We start from the raw sequence: 20,813 nt of genomic DNA, 5'->3' as shown, positions 1-20,813 counted from the left end.
CAGCATTCCCTCTAAAAATAGGAACACAAAGGGAAGCCCACTTCCACCACTTCTATTCAATGTAGTCCTCGAATTTCTAGCCAGAGTAATTAGGCAAAATAATGAAATAAAAGGGATATGAATAGGAAAAAAAAAAAAGCTCACACTAGCTCTGTTTTCCAATGAGATGATCCTATATTTAGAAAACCCAAAAAACTCCATCAGAAAACTTACAGAACTCATAAATGAATTCAGAAAATTAGCAGGATACAAAAATTAATACTCATAAATCAGTTGTGTTCCTATACTACCATGATGAATCAGCTGAAAGAGAAATAAGAAATCCCATTCACAATAGCCTCAAAAAAAAATACTTAAGAATCAATCTAACAAAAGGGGAGAAAGACCTCTACAATGAAAATTCCAGAATACTAAAGAAAGAAATTAGAAGATGAAAAGACCTCCCATGTTCTTAGACAGGAAGAATTAATATTGTCACAATGGCCATACCAAAAGTGCTATACAGTTTTAATGCATTATCATCAAGATTTGAATGATGTTATTCATGGAAATGGAAAAAGCACTCGTGAAATTCATTTGGAAAAACAAGAGGCCCAGAATAGCTAAAGCAATCCTCAATGAAAAAAGCAAAGCAGGATACAAAACAATACTAGACCTCAAATTATACAACAGAGCTATAGTAACAAAAACAGCATGGTATTGGCACCAAAACTGGCAAAAAAAAAAAAAAAAAAAAAAAGAAAAGAAAAAGAAAAAAAACAGTGGAACTGAATAGAAGACATAGATACAAACCCATGGGAAAAAAATACCAATAACATACATTGGAGAAAAAATAGCCTCTTCAATGAATGGTTCTGGGCAAACTGGAAATCCATATGTAGTATAATGAAATTTAACCCCTATCTCCCAACCTGTACAAAACTCAACTCAAAGTGCATCAAAGACCTAGAAACTAGACCAAAAACCTGCATGTGCTACAAGAAAAGGTAGACCCAAGACTCCAACATACCAACTCAAGAGCTGACTTCCTCAGTAAGACCCTGAAAGTACAAGAAGTAAAATCAATAATCAATAAATGGTATGGCATCAAAGTAAAAAGTGTCTTCACTGTAAAGGAAACAATCAAGAGCATGAAGAGAGAATCTACAGAATAGGAGAAAATCTTTGCCACCTGCATCCCAGATAGAGCATTAATTTCCAGGATGTATAAAGAACTCAAAAAACTTAACACCAAATAAACAAATAAATAACGCAATCAATAATTGGTCAAAGGAACTGAACTGAGCAGACACTTCACAGAAGAAGAAATACAGATGTTCAACAAATATAAAACATGTTCAATATCTCTGGCAGTTAGAAAAATACAAATTAAGACTATACTGAGGTTTCATCTTACTCCAGTCAAAATGGCAATTATCAAGAACACACATAACAATAAGTGTTGGCGAGGATGTGGAGGAAAAGGTACACTTACATATTGTTGGTAGGACTGCAAATTGGTGCAACCATTCTGGAAAGCAGTATGGAGATTCCTCAGGAAATTTGGAATGGAAGCACTATTTGACCCAGTTATCCCACTCCTCGGTATATGTCCGAAGAACTTAAAATCAGCATACTACAGTGACACAGTCAGTAACATCAATGTTTATAGTAGCTCAATTCACAATAGCTAAGCTATGGAAGCATCCTAGGTGCTCTCCAATACATGAATGGATAAAGAAAATATGGTATATATAAACAATGGAATGTTACTCAGCCATAAAGAAGAATGACTTTATGACATTTGTCAGTATAATAATGGATCTGGAGACTATCATGCTAAGTGAAGTAAGCCAGTTCCAAAAAACCAAAGGCTAAATGTTCTCTCTGGTAAGTGGAAGCTAACTCACAATGGGGTGGGGAGGTAGAATAGAAGATTAGACAATGGAGAATGGAGGGAAGAGAATGGGTAAGCAAAGGAAAGACAGTGGAATGAATTTGACATAGTTTTCCCATGTACATATATGAAAACAACACTCTGAATCCCACCACCATGTACATCCCTAAGAATGGGACTCTAACTAGAATAAGATATATGCCTTGCTTATATATTTATATCAAAATGGATTCTGCTGTCATATATAACTAAAAAGAACCAGTGAAAAAATAAAAGAAGCTACAACTGTGTTAATGATCCCACAGACTGCTTCACCCCGGCTGACAGGAACACAGGAACTATGGAAAGATGGGCTGTAGTAGGTCTAGAGCCAAGATTATCTCAGACTATCTTATCTTTTGTATCTGGTCTGATATTCATGTGACTGTTGGGTAAGCCTCTTGGAATGTCTCACTAAGCTTAGCAGACCTGTAGCCTCCACCAACACTAAAGCTAAGAAGAGGTTTCTGACGCCATACAAAGGATTCCCCTGCTTTGCTGTGGCCCGCCTGACATCCCATCAACACATGTGGGAAGCAAATTGATTTATGGCTTTGTTGTGTCCTGTGACTATAAAACTCACGTGACCTCTTCTATGGTGGAACATGTCATTCAGAATAACTTGCATGCATGTTCCCAGGCCATGGTCACTCGTGTTTGGCTCAGAACCAACCATTTTCCTATTCCCTTTGAAGCAGAGTTGATATTTCACATCCACATAAGGGTTTTAAAGCACTGGCTGATCAGCGGGCTCATCCTGTGTCCCCGGGGCAAATGCTAAGACCAGGAAGGCCACAGCCCACAGGGTCATTGGCTGTGTGACTGGAATAAATAAAAGGTAAATAAGATGTCACACTGTTCTATCCCTCTCCTCTCCCCTCCCCTCCCTAGACGATAATAAGCTGGGTAAGGAGAGGGGCGTTATCTGAGCTGGAGTGGGAGTGGGACAGAAGCACCGGGGAGACCAACTTCAAGGGCGGGGAGTGTGGGGAGTCCCCGCTGGAGGAAGTTCCACCTGAGGTTGAGACCAAGACCTTGGGATTTAAGCAGATGGAATGGGGGACAATATGTAGATGTTCCAAGATGAAAGGAACAGGCCTACAGGTGGCAAGTGTGGAGATCCTGAAGAAATGAAAGGAAACCATCTGGAAGGCTCTCAATACGTCAGACGACAAGCACTTTCAAATCTTCGGAATTTTGTGCAGCTGGGCCAAAACCTGCCACATGCCAGTTTGGTTGGGTGAGAAGAGAGGGGATCTCACCTGAGAAGAAGTCTTCTTTTGAGCAATGAAGCAGCTCTGGATTCCACACTGGGGAGGAACAGGTCGGAATCATTTTCCTGGTACCTTTGTCTGCAGTTCGCTTTGTGTTTCCAGTTGCTTCATCAACTCTCCTGGTAGATTTCCAGGAGGTACCTCTTGGTACATGGCTTCTCTCACAACCTCTTCTTGCATCATGGCCAAAGAGAAAACTGACCAGAGTTTCAAATATAGTCTCAAAACTGCACTGAGTATATACCCCGCCCTGTGAAATATTGGAACCCAGCCCCCCTGGGTTTTGAGCCCACTAGACAAGCTTGTGGACTCAGGGGAAACAGGGAGGGACTCCTGAATGTCCTAAAGCAACCACTAAATTAATGGAATAAAGAGATGTAGCTAAAAAGCCCAAAATGAGATATATTGGAATCATAAGAAATATTCAACCAAAAGGCAGAAAATAGGGGCAAAGGGAATTAAAAGCAGATAGGATAAAAAGAAAACCAATTGCAAAAGACAGGCTCAAAGCTAAGCCTATTAATAATCCCATTAAATGTAAATGGTGTCATAAGCATAGTTGCAAAATCATAATCAAAATTTTAGCCAGTTGAATTAAACTATATTTTAATGCCTCCTGACCCAGTGGAGTCTCAGGAATGCAAAGATGTTTTAGCATCTGAAAAATGTCCATCAGTATAATCCACCAATTGAACAAACTAAAATACATATACTAATTCAACAGACGTGAAATTTTTGGAAAAAAAAAATCCACATTCATTTCTGATAAAGCTCTTAGCAAACTAAGAATGGAACTTACTCAATCTGAAAAAGGATATCCATAAAACATCCACACATCAGAGCATACGTAGTCATAAAAGACTGAATAGTTTTCCTTCTAAGATAAGGAATTAGACAACGATGCCCACTCTTGCCGCATCTGCTCAACATTGTGCTGGAGGATCTAGCAAGCAAAGCCAAGCAGGAGAGTGAAGCAGACACCATCTGACTGGAAAGGATGAGACAAAGCCATCTTTATTCATAAATAGCATTGCTGTCTATGTAGAAAATCCAGTGTGTGCTACAAAAATGCTGCTAGAAAATTGAGTGAGTTTAATATGTCAGAAGGATATATAACCAATATCCAAAAATCAATTATGTGTCTATATATTGATGATGAACCATCAGAAATAGATTTTTTAAATGCAATTTACAATAACATCAAAAATATGGCCTACTTAGAGACAAGTCAGACAGAAGATGTGAAGAATGTACACACCAAGAAATATTGCAGTGGGAGACTAAAGAAGACCTAAATAAACAGAGCTGAATATATGCTGTGCAGCATTTGGAGGATTCGATATTCTTAGGATATAAGTACCCCCACTTAACTTATGGATTCAACACAATCCCAACCAAAATTTCCACATAGCTTTGTACAGAAATTGACAGGCTGTGTCTAAAATCCTCATGAAAATGGAAGGGATCTAAAAGTCAAAACAATTTCATTATCCCACTTCTCGATGTATACCCGGAGGATTTTAAATCAGCATACTAGAGTGGTGCAGCCATATCAATGTTTATAGCAGCCCAATTCACAATAGCTGCACTATGGAACCAATCTAGGTTCCCTTCAATAGATGAATGGATAAAGAAAATGTGATATACACACACACACACACAAACACACAATAGAATATTACTCAGCCATAAACGAGAATGTAATCATTGGTATTTGCCAGTAAATGGATGGAACTGGAGACTATCATGCTAAGTGAAATAATACCATCCCCCCCAAAAAAACACACACACGGAATGTTCTGATATGTGGATGCCAACACAAAATTAAGTGGCTGGGGAATGGTGGGGGTGGTAGGGAAGAATAGAAGTACTTTGGATTAGACAAAGAGGAATGAAGTAAATGGAGTGGGGGATGGGAATAGGAAAGACAGTAGAATGAATCAGACATAACTTTCCTATATTCATATATGAATACACCACCAGTGAAACTCCACCTCAAGCACAATTACAAGAATGAGGTCTTAATTAGAATAAGTTATACTCCATGTATGTGCAATATGTCAAAATACACTCTACTGTCATGTATAGCTGAAAAGAACAAAATTTTAAAAATAAAGTGAGAAAAAACAATTTCATAATAAAGTTTCAGTCACTGAGACATTGTGATTTTATTGATTAGCTGAATAGATCAATGGAACAAAACAGAATCCAGAAATAGACTCACACAGATCTGGATGACTGACTTTTGACAAAGAAGCAATGACAATTCAGTGAAGGAAGGATTTTTTTTTTCATAAAAATACTGGTCCTGAAATGATTTGATATTTATATGTAAAACAATGAGCTTTCATTCCATATAAGAAAGTGAACTTAAATAGAGAAGATTAAAAACCAAATGTAAAACCTAAACTGTCAAAGCTTTCATTCAACATGAGGGAAAAACCTTTGTATCCTTGGGTCAGGCAAAGATTTCTCAGACATAATGCCACAACCATAATCCATGAAAGATTGAACAAATTGATAATGACACTGTTGAGAGACTAAAAAGATAAGCCACAAAGAAAACATTCACAAAGCACAAAACTGATAAATAACTTATATCTTTAATATACAAAGAACTCTTAAAACTCAATAATAAGAAAATGAAAAGTCCTTTTTTTGTTTTCCTAATTGTTTATTTGGGTATAAAAAATACCATTTTCAAGAAATGATATTTCTCGACTTAGAATGATGTTGGCCCTGAGTCTGGCATGATAGCTTTTACAATGTTGAGGTATGTTCCTCCCCCCAGTTTTTCTAGTGTTTTGAACATGAATGGATGCTGAATTATTTTTACAAATTCTTTTTCTGTATCTATTCAGATGTTCTTGTCTTTAAGTCTATTGATGTGATTAATTACGTTTATTGATTTCCATATGTTGAACCACATTTGCGTCCCTGGAATGAACCCCACTTTATCATGGTGCACTATCTTTTAAATGTATTTTGTATGCAATTTGTCAGTATTTTTAAAATTTCATCTATATTTGTGAGGGATGCTGGTCTGAAGTTTTCTTTTCTTAAAACTACACTGAGATTCTACCTCATTCCTATCAGAAGGGCAATTATCAAGAACACAAGTAACAATAAATGTTGGCAAAGTTGTGGAGGAAAAAGGCACACTCATACATTGCTGGTGGGACTGCAAATTGGTGCAACCTCTCTGGAAAGCAGTATGGAGAGTCCTCAGAAAACTTGGAATGGAACCACCATTTGACCCAGTTATCCCACTCCTTGGCTTATACCCAAAGGACCTAAAATCAGCATGCTACAGTGATGCAGTCACATCAATGTTTATAGCAGCTCAATTCACAATAGCCAAGCTATGGAACCAAACTAGGTGCCTTTTTTTTTTTTAACAATTTGATAAGAAAGTTTATTTACATCTAGGTGCCTTTTTCAGATGAATGGGTAAAGAAAATGTGGTATACATGGAATTATACACATGGAATATTACTCAGCCACAAAGAAAAATGAAATTATGGTGTTTGCTGGTAAATGGATGGAACTGGAGAATATCATGCTAAGTGAAATAAGCCAGTCCCCAAAAAACAAAGTCTGAATGTTCTCTCTGATATGTAGATGCTAACCCATATCAAGGGAGGGTAGGGAAGAGAAGTATACAAGTTCATTGGATTAGACAAAGAGGTATGAAGGAATGGGAGGGGGGAGGGGGAGGGGAAAGATAGTAGAATGAAGCAGACTTAACTTTCCTATGCTCACATATGAATACATGACCACATCACGTTCAGCCACAAGACTGGAATCAAATAGTAATGGGTTGCACCTCATGTATGTATAATATGTCCAAATACAACCTACTGTCATATATATCTAAAAAATAATTACATAAATAAATAAAAATGATACATTTTTTATGAAAAATGATAGCCAATAAAGTGGAGTTATTTTGTTTCTCTGAATCAGAGGTTCTATTATGTAATATACTCTACTGTCAGATATATCTAAAAAGAACAAATAAAATTTTAAGAAAAGAAAAGTACAGTTTTTTAAAAGGGAAAAATATTTTAACATACTGTGCACAAAAGACAATATATGTATGGCAAATAAACACATAAAGATATTCAACCTTATAGTCATTTAGAAATACAAATAGAACCCCAATGGTGAAATGGCTAAAGCCTGATAATGTAAGTGTTACCTAGGGTATGGAAAACTAGAACTCTTATGCACTAATGGTGGAAATGTAAAATGCTACAATCATTTGGAAAATGGTTCGGTGATTTCTTGAAATGTTAAATATTGAGCTACCACAAGACCCAACCATTTCACTCTATAGGTATTCACCAAGGAGCACAGTAAAACAGTCCATGTGAAGACTGGTATGCAAGTGTTTCTAGAAGTTTTATTTGTAATAAAAGCCCCAAAGAGAAAAACCTCAATGTCCACCCAAGGACCAAAGGATATAGTACATTCAAATTGTATGTACAAATTGTAGTACATTCATAGAATGAACCAGAACTTGGCAATAAAATGGAACAAGGATGAACCTCAGAATGTTGGTGCTAAGTAACATGAGTCAGATTTTTAAATGCAGCTGGGCCTCAATATCTGTGGGTTCCACATTTGTGGATTCTACTAATCCCAGATCCAAATTATTCATGGGGGAAGAAATGCCTCTGACTGAACACCTAAAGACTTTTTTCTTTGCCATTATTCCCTAGAACAACAATTGGCATATTGTTTACATTGCTTTAAGTATTATGAATAATCTGGAGTTGACTTCAAGTATACAGAATATGTGCAAATATCATGCCATTTTTTATAAAGGACTTGAGCACCTGTGAATTTTGGTATCTGCGGAGATCCTGGAACCAATCCCCCATGGATACCAAGGGGTGACTGTACTCACTATAAGGTTGCCCTTATGTAAAGCTCTTTTAAAGCTTTATAGTGACAGAAGGCAGATTAGCATTATCCCAGGATGGAGAGTCAAGGCAAGGGGGCCAGGAGGCAGGACTGATAGGGCAGCATGAAGGAACTCTGAGCTGATGAATATGTCCACTCTCAGGACTATGGGAAGGTGTTATGTGTTTTCACATAGGAAAAAAAAACTTATGAAATTGTGCTCTTCAAATATGTGCAGTTTACTGTATGTCAGTGATACCTCATTTTTGTGGAAAGGAAAGAAAAGGGCTCCAGTGGTTTCACATCATGCATGTGATATGCACTGTATTCTATCCCTTCACTGTGGCCTGCAGGCCCTGTGCATTCTGCCCAGTCCCTCCTCTCCTGTCTTATTCATGTGTCTCTTGTTCCCTGCTTCCTTACTGTCCCACCCACAATGCTCCCCGCCCCCTTGTATCTCTCCAAGCACTTTCCCAAAGAAAACCCTTTCACTTGCCCCAGACATTACCTGCATTGGTCCTTAGCCAACCCATTACCCAGGAGAGAGGTCCTCCTGATGATACACCCAATAGGGACCACGGCACTCTTCACTCCACAGGGTCTACTTCCTTCATATCAGTTTCCACCATCTGAAAGCAGCTTGCTTACCTGTTACCTGCTCATTTTCTCCCCCTTCTCTCTCTCTCTCTCTCTCTCTCTCTCTCTCTCTCTCTCTCTCTCTCTCTCTCTTTCCTAAAATGCAGATACTTTACAAGGTAGGAATCTTCTCTATCTCGTTTATTGCTTTATTCCTCCCATACCCCCCAGAACATGGTAGAAACTGTACACGTTTTTGAATGAATGACTACAGGAAGAACACTCTAGAAGTAAAAACCACTGAAGTGTTCCTTTCCATTAAATACGAATGCCCTATATATGTTAAAGAGCTTGGTTTTAGAGCATTTATCTTCCTATCTTCATACCCCTAATCCATTCATCTTCCTGACTTTCAGGAATGCTTGCATTTCTCAGTTTACAAGCCAAAGTCAGCTTCTCTGACAGATATAAACTCCAGGTTGCTTTCTGACGGGGTCCTAATAATGCCACCTCTGATGTTGTAATTTATCAAAAACTTGAGTTTAAAATAAAGAATTCAAGAGATGTTTCTTGTTCAAAAATGTAGGGCATGTGGAGGTAAAAGCAAATATTCTGATGTGGTCAAAGTGTCAGGGTGGAGTGAAAAATGAATGAAATCATCTTTTAAGGTGACCTACTGTGAGCCTCACTGTGTATGACAAATATTATTCTGTTTCCTTTCTCTAAAGGTGAAAATCGAGTAAGTTAATGGCCTCTCTGAAACTTAAAATCACAAGGTTAATAGGCAGCAAACCAAGACTTCAACTTAAAATCTCTGACGTTAAGAAGAACCTTGGAGAAAGACTCTCCATTTCTTAAACATTTACACCCAGAAAGAACCTAGGTCACTTCTACTGAGATCATCCTGTCCAAATAAAATCACATGGCCTTGCCTGCCTTCAAGGAGACAGAGGAGCCATCGCTCTGGCCTCCTAGAAGGAGGAGAACCAGGCTGTCAGGGAGCAGCTGAAATACCTTCAATCATGGAAGACCTTCAGCACCTACTGAGGAGACCAGCACCAGCCAGGGGACAGCACAGAAGACCTGAAGCAACTAAATGGCATTACCAAGAATTGAGGCTCTATCAAGGCCTTACATAGAGGGCTGTTCATGGTGTCCATGCCTGTGAGCACACAGGTCCTGACATTGCATTGAAGGTAAGGGCTCTTGAGATTCATCTCATCTTGATGTAAATAAAGATCAGCATGTGTCTATTTGCTCAGCTCTGCAGGTGGGAACTTTCTAATCACATCCCCACCTCTAGTCAGTTACGACTGCTCCATACCCCGAGCCCTGCCAAAACATCTTCCCAACAGCTGGAAGGTCTATTTGCTGACTTTGCAAAAGTCCCTCTTAAATTCCTCCTTTCTTAGAAAGTGACTCTGGCAAATGCTAAGGAGTTCACACCAGATGGGATGCATTTACACAGAACCAGAACCAAGGAATGCCCCTCTCTCTCTGCATGGCCACAGGCTGGACAGAAAACATCATCTGAAGCTCTGCTTCTCACACCCATCAGTAACAACTCCGTATGGGCATGCTTTTAGTGAAAGAGATTTCTCTGATTAAGAAAATATTTTCTAAACAAAGATACAGTTACATTGCTTTTCACTGTGCATGTCATTTACTTCACGTACTCATGATCCTGAATCAAAGCCAAAAAAAGATGTTCTCTAGTCATGTGTGTCTTTGAAAGTTGGAGCTTGGATCTGTCCATTCCCCATTTAATTTATGAGAGAAACCATATGCCAGTGATAGTCATTTCTTTTTTCAGAGCTTTTCTCTGTGGAGTTAGGATATTCATCTTCTAGTTCAGGAAGGTATCGTGTAGCAGCATAAGCTCCCTGGGAAGTGGGCTCCGAGATGGAAATTAGCTCAGGCTACTCCATAAGGCATCCTCTTTGGATATGGATTTGTGAAGGGAAGGGAAAGAAAGAGGATGGGGCAGATAGAAAAACCAGGATGCAGCAAAGACTTCAGCAAAGACTTCAGCTGACCCCACAAGGATTTCAGAATTTGGAAAGGCCCATCAGAATTACACACTTGCAACAAAGATCGTGTGCATTCTGCATTGAGCAGTCAGTCGTTGAATGTAGACTCCCCAGAAATAGGCACAGCCTTGAGTGAAGTGACTCTGTCCAACCCTGAGAAATTTCCAAAAAAGGCCAGAAACCTTTCCTGCCACTAGAGAGAAAAGTCATTCATTCCTAAAAGAGGTCCTGGATGGCACATTACAGAATTCACTACTTATTTTACATTTACAACCAGAGTTCAAGTAAAGCAGTGCAATGTCATGGGGGTAGTCCATTGGATGACCCAAGATCAGCTTTCAAACATTGGGTGAGCAACCAGAACTCAGAAACTCAAGCAAATCACAGGAGCTCTGTACCTAAAAAAGATCAGGCCTCCAGACAGATTCTGGGCATTTCTAGTCCCACCCAAATCTCCACAACACACTCTTCATGCCCAATTTGCAAGATGTTCTGGCTGATAAATGAAAGATGGAAATAGACTTGTCTACCCCGACACTGGATTCCATTCCTGAGAGGCTTATATCAACTAATAAAGAGCCCACGATGGTAGGCATCCCAGCTCACCCCCAGTCACCTACCTGGAGATAATCCCTTCTCCAGCCCTTTTGTTTTATTTTCCTCAGGACCTGCCTTGGTTGGAGATTTTCTTTTATCCCACTGGTTTCAGGAAAGAGTTGAAGGACATGAATCCCTGGATGGGGTTCCCCCACTCTGTGCTTCCTGATCAATATCACCCTGTAACACTTCAGATCCCAGAAGTTCCAGGTAACCTCTGGATGCAAGCCAGGAGATGGTTGGTGCTATGTGTTGAATTGTGTTCCACAAAAGCAACATGTTGAATTATATCCCCCAAAAGTGACATGTTGAAGTTCTAACACCCAATTTTTCAGCATATGACTATTTTGGAGATAAGGTCTTTCCAGAGATAGTCTAGAAAATATGTTATCATTACAATGAGCCTCATCCAATATGATGGATGTCCTTATGAAGAAGAGAAATTTGGAGACTTAGACACACAGAGAGAGAACACCATGTGACTATGAAGACAGATATTGGGGTGATCTATCCAGAAACTAAGGAACACTGAAGGCTGTCTGAAAGCCACTAGAAGCTAAGGGAGAACCATAGAACAGATTCTCTCTCACAGCCAACAACCTGATCTTGGACTTCTGTTGTTTTAATCCACCCAATTTGTACAATTTGGTTACAGAAGCCCTAGGGAGCTAGTACCTGGGAACCTCCTCTGTTGGTGGCCTGTCGTGCTCAACATAGGGCTACCACTGGCATCCTGGAAACAATGGGACTAGGACATGTAAAGTCACCAAGTGAAAGAGATGACAACAGCATCAGAAGCTAGGTAATCTGCAAATCAAAACTGCAATGAGATAACACCTCATTTGGACAATATCTCATTCACATACCTATTAGGATGACTACTATTAAAAAAGAAGGAAAAGTAAGAAAAGTTGGTAAGGATCTCTAGACATTGAACTCCTTGTCCATTTATTGTGGTAGGAATAATACATACAGCCACTTTGGAAAAGAGTATGGAGATTCTTCAAAAAAATAAAAATAAAAATAATATTACCATGTAATCTAGGGATTCCATTTCTGATATATAACCCAAAAAATTGGAAGCAGGAACTCCAAGAAATATTTTCACACCTATGGTTTTATTCACAAAAGCCAAGAGGTATACACAGTCCAATACAGATGAATGGATAAAGAAAATGTGCAATATGCAGACAATGGAATATTATTTAGTCTTGAAAATGATGTAAATCCTGTCACATGCTACAACATAGATAAGTCTTAAGGATGTCACTCTAAATAAAATAAGGTGGTCATAAGAGGACACATACTGCCTGATTCTACTCACATGAGATATCTGGAATGGTCAAAGTCACAGAAACAAAGTAGAATGGAGGTTGTCAGGGGGTGGGGAAGGGGAACCGGGGGCTGTGGTTCCTCAGGTACAGAGTTCTCATTTTTCAAAACTGAAGAAGTTCTAGAGATCAGTTGCACAACAATAGGAATGCAGTTACGTGGTTAAGAGGGGAAACTTCACTAAGTGGTTTTAAAACCATAATTAAAGACAAGGAAGAGGTGGAGGAAAAGAAGGAGAAGGAGAAGGAAAAAGAGAAGTGGAAGGGGAAGGGAAAGCAGCTAGGTCATCCAGCTCCTGCCCAGCACCTTGATTCCGCAGCACGCCACCTCTCCATGCCTACAGCTCCATAGCAGCCCTTTGAAGATCGGAAGCACAGCCCCTCCACTGAAACCTGTAGACCAGGAGAGATGGGCATTCACCAAGCACACAGTGGTGTGTTTACACTGTCCGCAACCCTGGGAACCGTCCTCCCTCCTTGGTCTTGTGGATGAGGAGCTGGAACTCAGACAGGTGGAGGGACCTGCTCCAGGCCATGCAGCTGCTGAGAGGCAGAGCTGGGCCCTCTTTCCACCGCACAGTTGCCTTTTTGATGACTTGGTCAAATCACTTGGCTTCACAGAACACTGAGGAATTTTTCAAAGTGGGACCTGGAACTCTCTCTCGGCCACATGGACTCATTTGTGTGTTCGTCTGTTTTCTCTGTTCCTACTCTTTTTCTTCTGGAAGGGAAAATGATCATGCAGTGAAAAATATTTTCCTTAGAGATCACTTGAGGTATTTGGCAACTCGAATTGCCAAATATCACAAAAGAGAAAAAAGGAAGATGTGGGATTGGGGGTGAAGAGCAGAGATTCAGCAAGTCCTAAAATGGGTAGGGAGATGCTCCTGACCACCTCTCGTCACCGCCCGCATGTCCACAGTGACTTGTGAATAGGCAAACCCTTGGGAGTCTCAGCCAGGGTGGCCTAGGCCACCCCTTTCCAAGCCTGGGACCCTCTAGAAGCCTGCCAACTGAAAACAAACCAACTACCGTCCCCCAAGTCTTGATGTGTTCAAGTTTCTTTCTTTCTTGCCAAAACCTGATTTCCTGTTTCTAAGAAAAAAAAGTTTTAAAATGCCCTTAAAAAAAAAAAAAGAAAAAAAAAGACTCCTTAAGGCTTAAACATCAAAGAGCTCTTGGAAAGTAGGGTTTTGTTTGGTTAAGTGCACATGGGTCCGAAAAATTCCCATTAAATTTCCCTTTTTAAGTACGAAGGATTTTTACTGGACTTGAGCAAAAAGATTTGTGGATAGACCATACAGAATCTTGGAGACAGGTCCAGTCTGCTCATTGCAGAGATGAGGGAACTGAGGTCCAGAGAAAAAGGGTCTTGCCGAGGTGTCACGGCCAGCAGGTATCAGAAACACCCACTGTCCAGGCTCTTGATTCAATGTGGTGCTCCCGTGCATCTGCCAATTTCTCCCAAGACTGAAGGTTATAAGATTCTTTTCAAAGTCAAAGGTAAATTAAAGTTTGAATGTTTGGCAAGAAGCTAGGAAGCATTCCTATTTTTTTTAATAAAGTTTTCAAGGGTTGAAGAAAATAACCATAATTAATCTTTACCCAACACTCATTCTATACATGCATTGTTCACTTCATTGCTACAATTCTAGGTGGTATTTACTATGTTCTCTCCATTGTGGGGAAGAAAAGGGAGAGAGATGAAAGAGGATTCAAATTCTGTTTTAAGCTTCTGCTTTCTGTTTGTGACTAGCCAGAATGTTCCAGTCTCTTTCTGATACCTGTTATCAACTAACCCTGAGAAGGTAATATTATTGTTTCCATTGCACAAATGAGAAAACCAGATCTTCAGTTTGCCCAAGTGCCCCGCACCACAATAAATGGTAGAGCTAGGATTAGAACCCAAATTAGGATTAGAACTCAAATCTGCCCTTTGGAAGACCTTTCTCTTTCTGTTACCCAATTTGCAGAGCTATTGTAGGAGTCAAATCAAATCGTGGATGTAAAAGCCTTCTGTAAAAACTGTAAAGAATTTAACAGATTTGAGGGATTATCATGCTGAAATACAAGTTGTTCTATTTTCCTAAATTTCCACTCTGGCTTTTAACAACAGGATCCGAGAGCCAGGCAGTGACAAGGGGCCCAGGTCTCTCCGCTGAAAAACACTTTCCAAATAAAAGATTTGATTGAGCACACACTTGTTTTCCTTGGGAGGGTCCCAACCACCCAAATGTTTCATGGGGTGGGAAAGTTTTGATCCTGACGGCCATTGTTGGAGGCAAATTAGAAAACGTGGAGCCTTGCTCTCTGACCCAACAGGGGAGAAAGAAGCCTGAAGAAACACAAAAAGCTGCTACCCTGCCAGCAATCACACTCTCCAGACAGCAGCAGCCTGAACTGAGGTGACTCAGACGCTGGCTCCTTGGTTTGCCTGCTCAAGGCTGTCTTAGGAGCACCATCTGAAAACTCTATCCCGCTTTCGCCTTGAGGAATTCAGAGGGGAAGGAGCCCAAGCCTCTTCCTGGAGGGAAGAGCTCAGAGTCCTGAGGACTTCCGCAGATATTGCTCACATCTCTGCCCTTGCAGGCCAGAATTCATCTTTCCCTCTTCTCTTGTCCACAAAAATTGATGCCAATATTATCGCTATAGTGTTCCCTCCATAATTCATATGTTAGGTCCTCTATCTAACCAGACCCCCAGGACCTCAGAATGTGAATGCATTTAGAAACAGAGGCTTCAAAGAGATAATTAAGGTAAAGTGAGATTATTAGGGTGGCCTTTAAGTCAATATTCCCAGTGTCCTTATAAGAAAAGAAAATTGACAATAGACACTGATAGAAGACTATGGGAAGATGCAGAAAGAAAAATGGCCATCTACAAGGATGATGACCAAGGAGAAAAGAAACAATTGGCCAACACTTTGATCTGGAACTTCTATCCTCTGGTCCTATGGGAGGAAAAAAAAAAGCGTGTTGTCTAAGCCACCCTGTCTGGTACTTTTGTTGCAGCAGCAGTAGTAAACTAATACAACCAGCAAAAACACTGATTCTGATCTCTCTATATATGAAAGCTATTTTTGTGTTAATTGAATGAAAAGAGTAATGAATAAAATGATCACAGGTGAGCCCTCAAGGAGTTTGCAGTCTTAAGGGGAGACAACTAGTTTTTCTCCCTTGTTTTGTGCTAGGTTTGAGAAAGATTGATGGGAATGCTGAAGACCTTCTCTGTGCAGTGTATGTCCCAGCAGGGGGCCAGGCACACAAATATCTTATGAGTAACAATATTCCAACTACAGTGACAGAGAATGAAATGTCCAAAGGACCCTGGATCCGACTAGGGGAGAAGAGGAGTTGGGGGAGACCCCTGCTGAAGAGCCTCCCAAGCTTTCAGGAACTACAAACAGCTATTTCCCAGAAGGTGATGGGGACTGACCATTCCAGGTTTGTTCACATGCCTGGAGTGACACTAGCCAGCCATGACAAGTCCATGGCAAGATCCAGGGGAGGGTAGGTGGCTGCAGACATGAGGGCTAAGTCAGGGAGGATCCATGGCTGAGCAAAGATATTGGGCCCAGAAAGGTCTCAGTCATATTCCACCATATTCTGCTCATATTCCACCACCGTCTCCTGTCTCAAACTCAACCCATCACGGAGCACTCAAGCAGGATATGTTGATTTGAATTGCAGTGACTACACCTTAAAGTGGTTAACAGACCTGCCTACTAGGGAAAAATAATCACTTCCTTTTCTCTTCTTGTCTATCTAGCCAGACCCCATGCTATCCTTCCCCCGGGCCCTTCTTTTATGAAATCTACCTGGACAGCTCACTCACGGTGATCTTTGTCTTAGTTCTGAGATCACTTATACTGGTCACACCTGTGCTATTTATTGAGCAACCCAAGAAAACCTTCAGTCAGGCCTACCTGGGAGCCCCTTCTAACAAAGCCCTGGACCTGGGGCCAAGTCACTTCATTTCCCAATCCTCAGTCTCTTCCTCTTTAAAATGAAGGTAGCATTACCCACTAGTCTTCATTCTCCCTTTCTTCCTTTTATGATTGATGCCCATCACTGCTTAGCACACACGACCACCAGCTAGAGGTCACAGTTTCCAGCTTCCTCCATAGCTAAACATGGTCGTGTGACTAAGTTCAGACCAGTGCGACGTGAGGAGATGCAGAGGAGATGCATGCAATATTCAGGTCACTCCTTAAACACAGGCTCAGCTACTTGCCCTGTGTCCTTCTCTATTTCTTTCTGCAGGTGAGAGTGGAAACAACTGGAACGATCCTACATGTGGATGACGGACTGACCTACCAACCTGGGATCCTGGATGTTCTAACACAAGAGTGAAGTCCTGCCTGCCCTGGGCCTCCGGACTATGACATAAGAGAGAATGAGCATCTGATTTTTTTTTCAGAACAAAGAACATAGAACACCTGGATTCTTTGTTGCACCGGTTCTGTGTGCACCCTAAGTAACACGCCTTATTACCCCAAGTAGCGTGCCTTCCTATCCTAAGGAACAGCCCAGTTTTACAGATGGTAGATAAATAAACAATGCCACCTGGCACACAGAGGCTCTGGGATGAGTCAGTATAAGTAGCTGTCATTAGGAGGAAGTGATGAAATGTGGTGTCTCAGTGCACCCTGTGCAGGTGAGAGAAAAGGAAAAGTCAATCGGACTCAGTCAATAGGATTGAGAACTGGGGAATCTAAGAGAATGGGGGACCCCCGACAGGAATGAAGTTGGGGTGAGGAAAGCAACGTGGGGAGAGCAAGTGAAGGCAGGCTCTTGCCATATTGAATTTAGTGTCTGGTAGGGTTCACACAGGAAGGTGGCAGCAGGCCCTGTGAAGTGCCAGCTGAGCCTGAGGCCAGGAACACAGAATCTCTGGGTGAGTTGAGGCAGAGGAAGCTGTGGGAGAGATGAGGGTCTAAGGGCCAGAGCTGCAGGCACAGATATGGAGAGGAGGAGGAGGAGGCAGTTCTGGCTGGGGCAAAGTGTCCTTGTGGTGGGAGAGAAAGGCCTGGAAAGGCAGGCGGGGCCCCATGTGCAGACCTGAAGATGCCCCACTGAGGAGTTCAGGTCTTGCTCTGCAGGCAGTGGGAGCTGTGGGTGGTTTCTAAACAAGAAGAGGATATCCAAGACTCCACCCAGTGAGCCAGAGTGTCCCTGGGTGGGGACAGAGGGATGTGCTTCCTCTAGAAGACAGTAGGCCACCACCTGTCACCATTTCACTGATATTTTAACAGACACATGAAACATGGGAAGGGACGTCCATGAACATTCTGCCTCTAGGAAGTGTGGAATAGGACTATAGAATGTTTTAATAAAAAAATTTGGATGAAATTAAATGCTGTCTTTTTGCTAATGCTGGTAAATGGGGGACATCTTTATGGAGACATCAGTGAAATCAAAGATTTGACTAGAGTGACCCCCCTGAGATGGAAAGGAACATCTTGAAGGAGGAGCAGAGAAAGGTGTCTCTCTTTCATCTTTGAATCTCTCCGTCCACAAATGCATACGGAGAGCCTGCTCCGCGTCCCCACGTGCTTTGGGTACTGTCTTTCGCACTTAATGGAGGACGGAGACAAAGAAAGCTGGAGGAGGGGATAAAAATGGAGCTGGCCTACCTCAGGGAGGACAGATGGCAAGGGAAGAAACCGTGCAGAATGTTCCAGGCAAAGGCAACAGCAAAGACAAAGCCCTGAGGTGGGAGAGCGTGTGGCAGGCCTGAGGACCGTCCGGGAGCTCAAGGATGGAGTCAGGGCGAGGGAAGCAAAGGGCCTAGGTGTGAAGGGAGGCGCTCTCTCTCAGGGCCCTCATATTGTCAACTTGTCACTTTTCCCCCTTTCTGGCCTCATCTTAGTTCAAGCCATGGTGGCAGGAGCCAAATAGGAGAGGGGAGAGTGGCAGCGAAGCCCAGAAGGTTCGCCAAACTCAGAAGACTTGAGTACCAGGAAGCCCAGTGCCACAGATTTCTCACTTTCCTCCCTCCCTCAGCACATGGCATAAAGGTCCCAAGAGACTATGCATCTAGAGATGCTTTCTACCACTGCCCACCCTTAGCTGTTAGTGCTTTGCCCAGTCACTGATGGAGTGTGTGAGACCTACTTCCCAATATGCTGAGGGATTTCAGAAGAAGCAAGACTATGACCCTGCTCTACTGTAGCCTGAGGGAGGCACCTTCCCCACTCTGGACCCAGATCCCCTTGACTATATCATGGGAGGATTGGATCCGATGCACTCAAAGGTCTCCCGCTACCACCCGGGTCCATAATTCTATGATTCTGTGAAGCCAACACAAATCCCTGGTTTCAAAAGGAGCATGAGGGCTGCGTGGGGGAAGGCTACCAAATGCTCAAAGACAAGCCTTCTCCTCTCCCTCCCCATGGATTTCCAAGACACTTGGGGGCTACTTTCGGAGCTCCAGCTGGTTCAAACTTGGCCAGATGCTGGGATCAGTCTCCCTGAATGGGAAGGAGAAGCCTCTCTTGGTATGTGACGGTCTGTGGTCATGGTGACAAGGGATCACGTGGTAAAGCCTCCAGTGACCAGAACCACAGTTGACACCTATGGGAGAGATCATTTCAAGAACCAGCTCATAAATAGGAGTATTCTGTTCTAAACAAAGCCAAGTTTTCCATCCATGGTCTTCAACCAAACCAGGAATAACTAACTGCCCCTTTGGCCTCTGTTCTCTTAGGCTTCTCGTAAGTTAGTTTTGTTCCTTCTAGATTTCCAGAAATTGCCCAAGGCTTTAGAATTTTTTTTTAAATTCATATTTTAACATCCAATTTGACTTCTGCACCCAAGGCGAGCAAGAATCATCATCATCTCTGTTTAATAAGTGAGAAGACTGAAGCTCTCAGAGACAGGGACTCAGAATAATCCCCCAAATAGGCATCAGACCAGAAAAGTTGGCAATTCAGCCCTGGAAAAATCAGGATAACTCAAGATTAACAATAAGAGATGCTCCGGCCTATGGCATCAGGACTCAAATCTCACTTTCACATTTTACAAATATCTGCTGTCTACCTATCATGTCCCAGCTTTCTAGACGGCAAGGACACGGGCACTACATGATTCCCTTCTCCCTCTCCCAAATTTTTGGCCTCGGTTAGTCCCTTAGCCATGCATATCTATGCATATCGATTCTAGCAAACAGAGCTCTAGAAGGACCACCACACCATGCCTCTGCCACCAGCCAGACCCCAAGGCAGGTTTGCGCTCACTGGAACACACTGATGTCTTCTGCCCTGTGGAAAAATCTTCACAGAGGGCCCACCCTCTCTAAGGGTGGAGGGATGAGGACACTTAGATCCAGGACATCAGCTACTCTAACTTTCCACTCCTGACTCACAGTGCCCTGCCCAGAGAGGCCACTGGGCCCCAGACTACCCAGAGTTCAGAATACCAGGATTCCACTGATGTGTTTGCAAGTGCGGATGAGCTGAAGATCGGAAACTCCAGCCCCATCTTCAGGGAATGCTCCGTGCTTTCCCTGAAATAACCCAATACTAAGAGCCGGGAGAGGAGAGGCAAGCCGCTCTTTAAGTTCTACAAAGCTGACGTATGCAGAACCTTGCCAGCAAGGGACCATCTCCAAGAGGAGAGTGGATCCGTGACAAGAGCACGCAGGCTGCAGAAATTAAGAAATTACCTTAATAAGTCATTTTTTTTTTCACTTTGGGTCTTAGCAGCCAAGGATCTGTTGAACAGAGTAATGGAAAGAATAAGTGCAGACCCAGCCCTCCTGCAGTCCACTTCAGCAGGTCTAACCGAGAAGCAAGTGAAAGAATTAGCCTCAAGAAGGGCTGGGAAGTTCAGAATGGATTCTGATTTGGTGTGGGGGAAAAAAAATCTTCCTTCCTTCAAGTTTATAAAGTGCATTCTTTTGCTACCCTTAGCTCTGAACCTTCTCAGTGGCCTTTCAGGGGAAGCTTTATTATTTCCATTTTATGGGTGGGAAAACTGAGGCTCAAAGAAGTACAGTGACTTACCAAGGCCACATGATACTAAGTGCATAGCTGAGATTCCATCCCAGTCTTTCTGAACCTAGGACCTCTAACCAGCATGCCATATGCTTTGAAGAAATCCTGTGAAAAAGGAATTTAGAACACTCCAGATTCAAAGAGGTTTCATAGACATTAAGTTCAAAGGAGGGGAGTGAAGTAAGA

Source organism: Marmota flaviventris, chromosome 10, assembly GCF_047511675.1.
Source record: "Marmota flaviventris isolate mMarFla1 chromosome 10, mMarFla1.hap1, whole genome shotgun sequence".
NCBI lineage: Eukaryota > Metazoa > Chordata > Mammalia > Rodentia > Sciuridae > Marmota > Marmota flaviventris.
Note: the sequence above shows the minus strand (reverse complement) of the source record.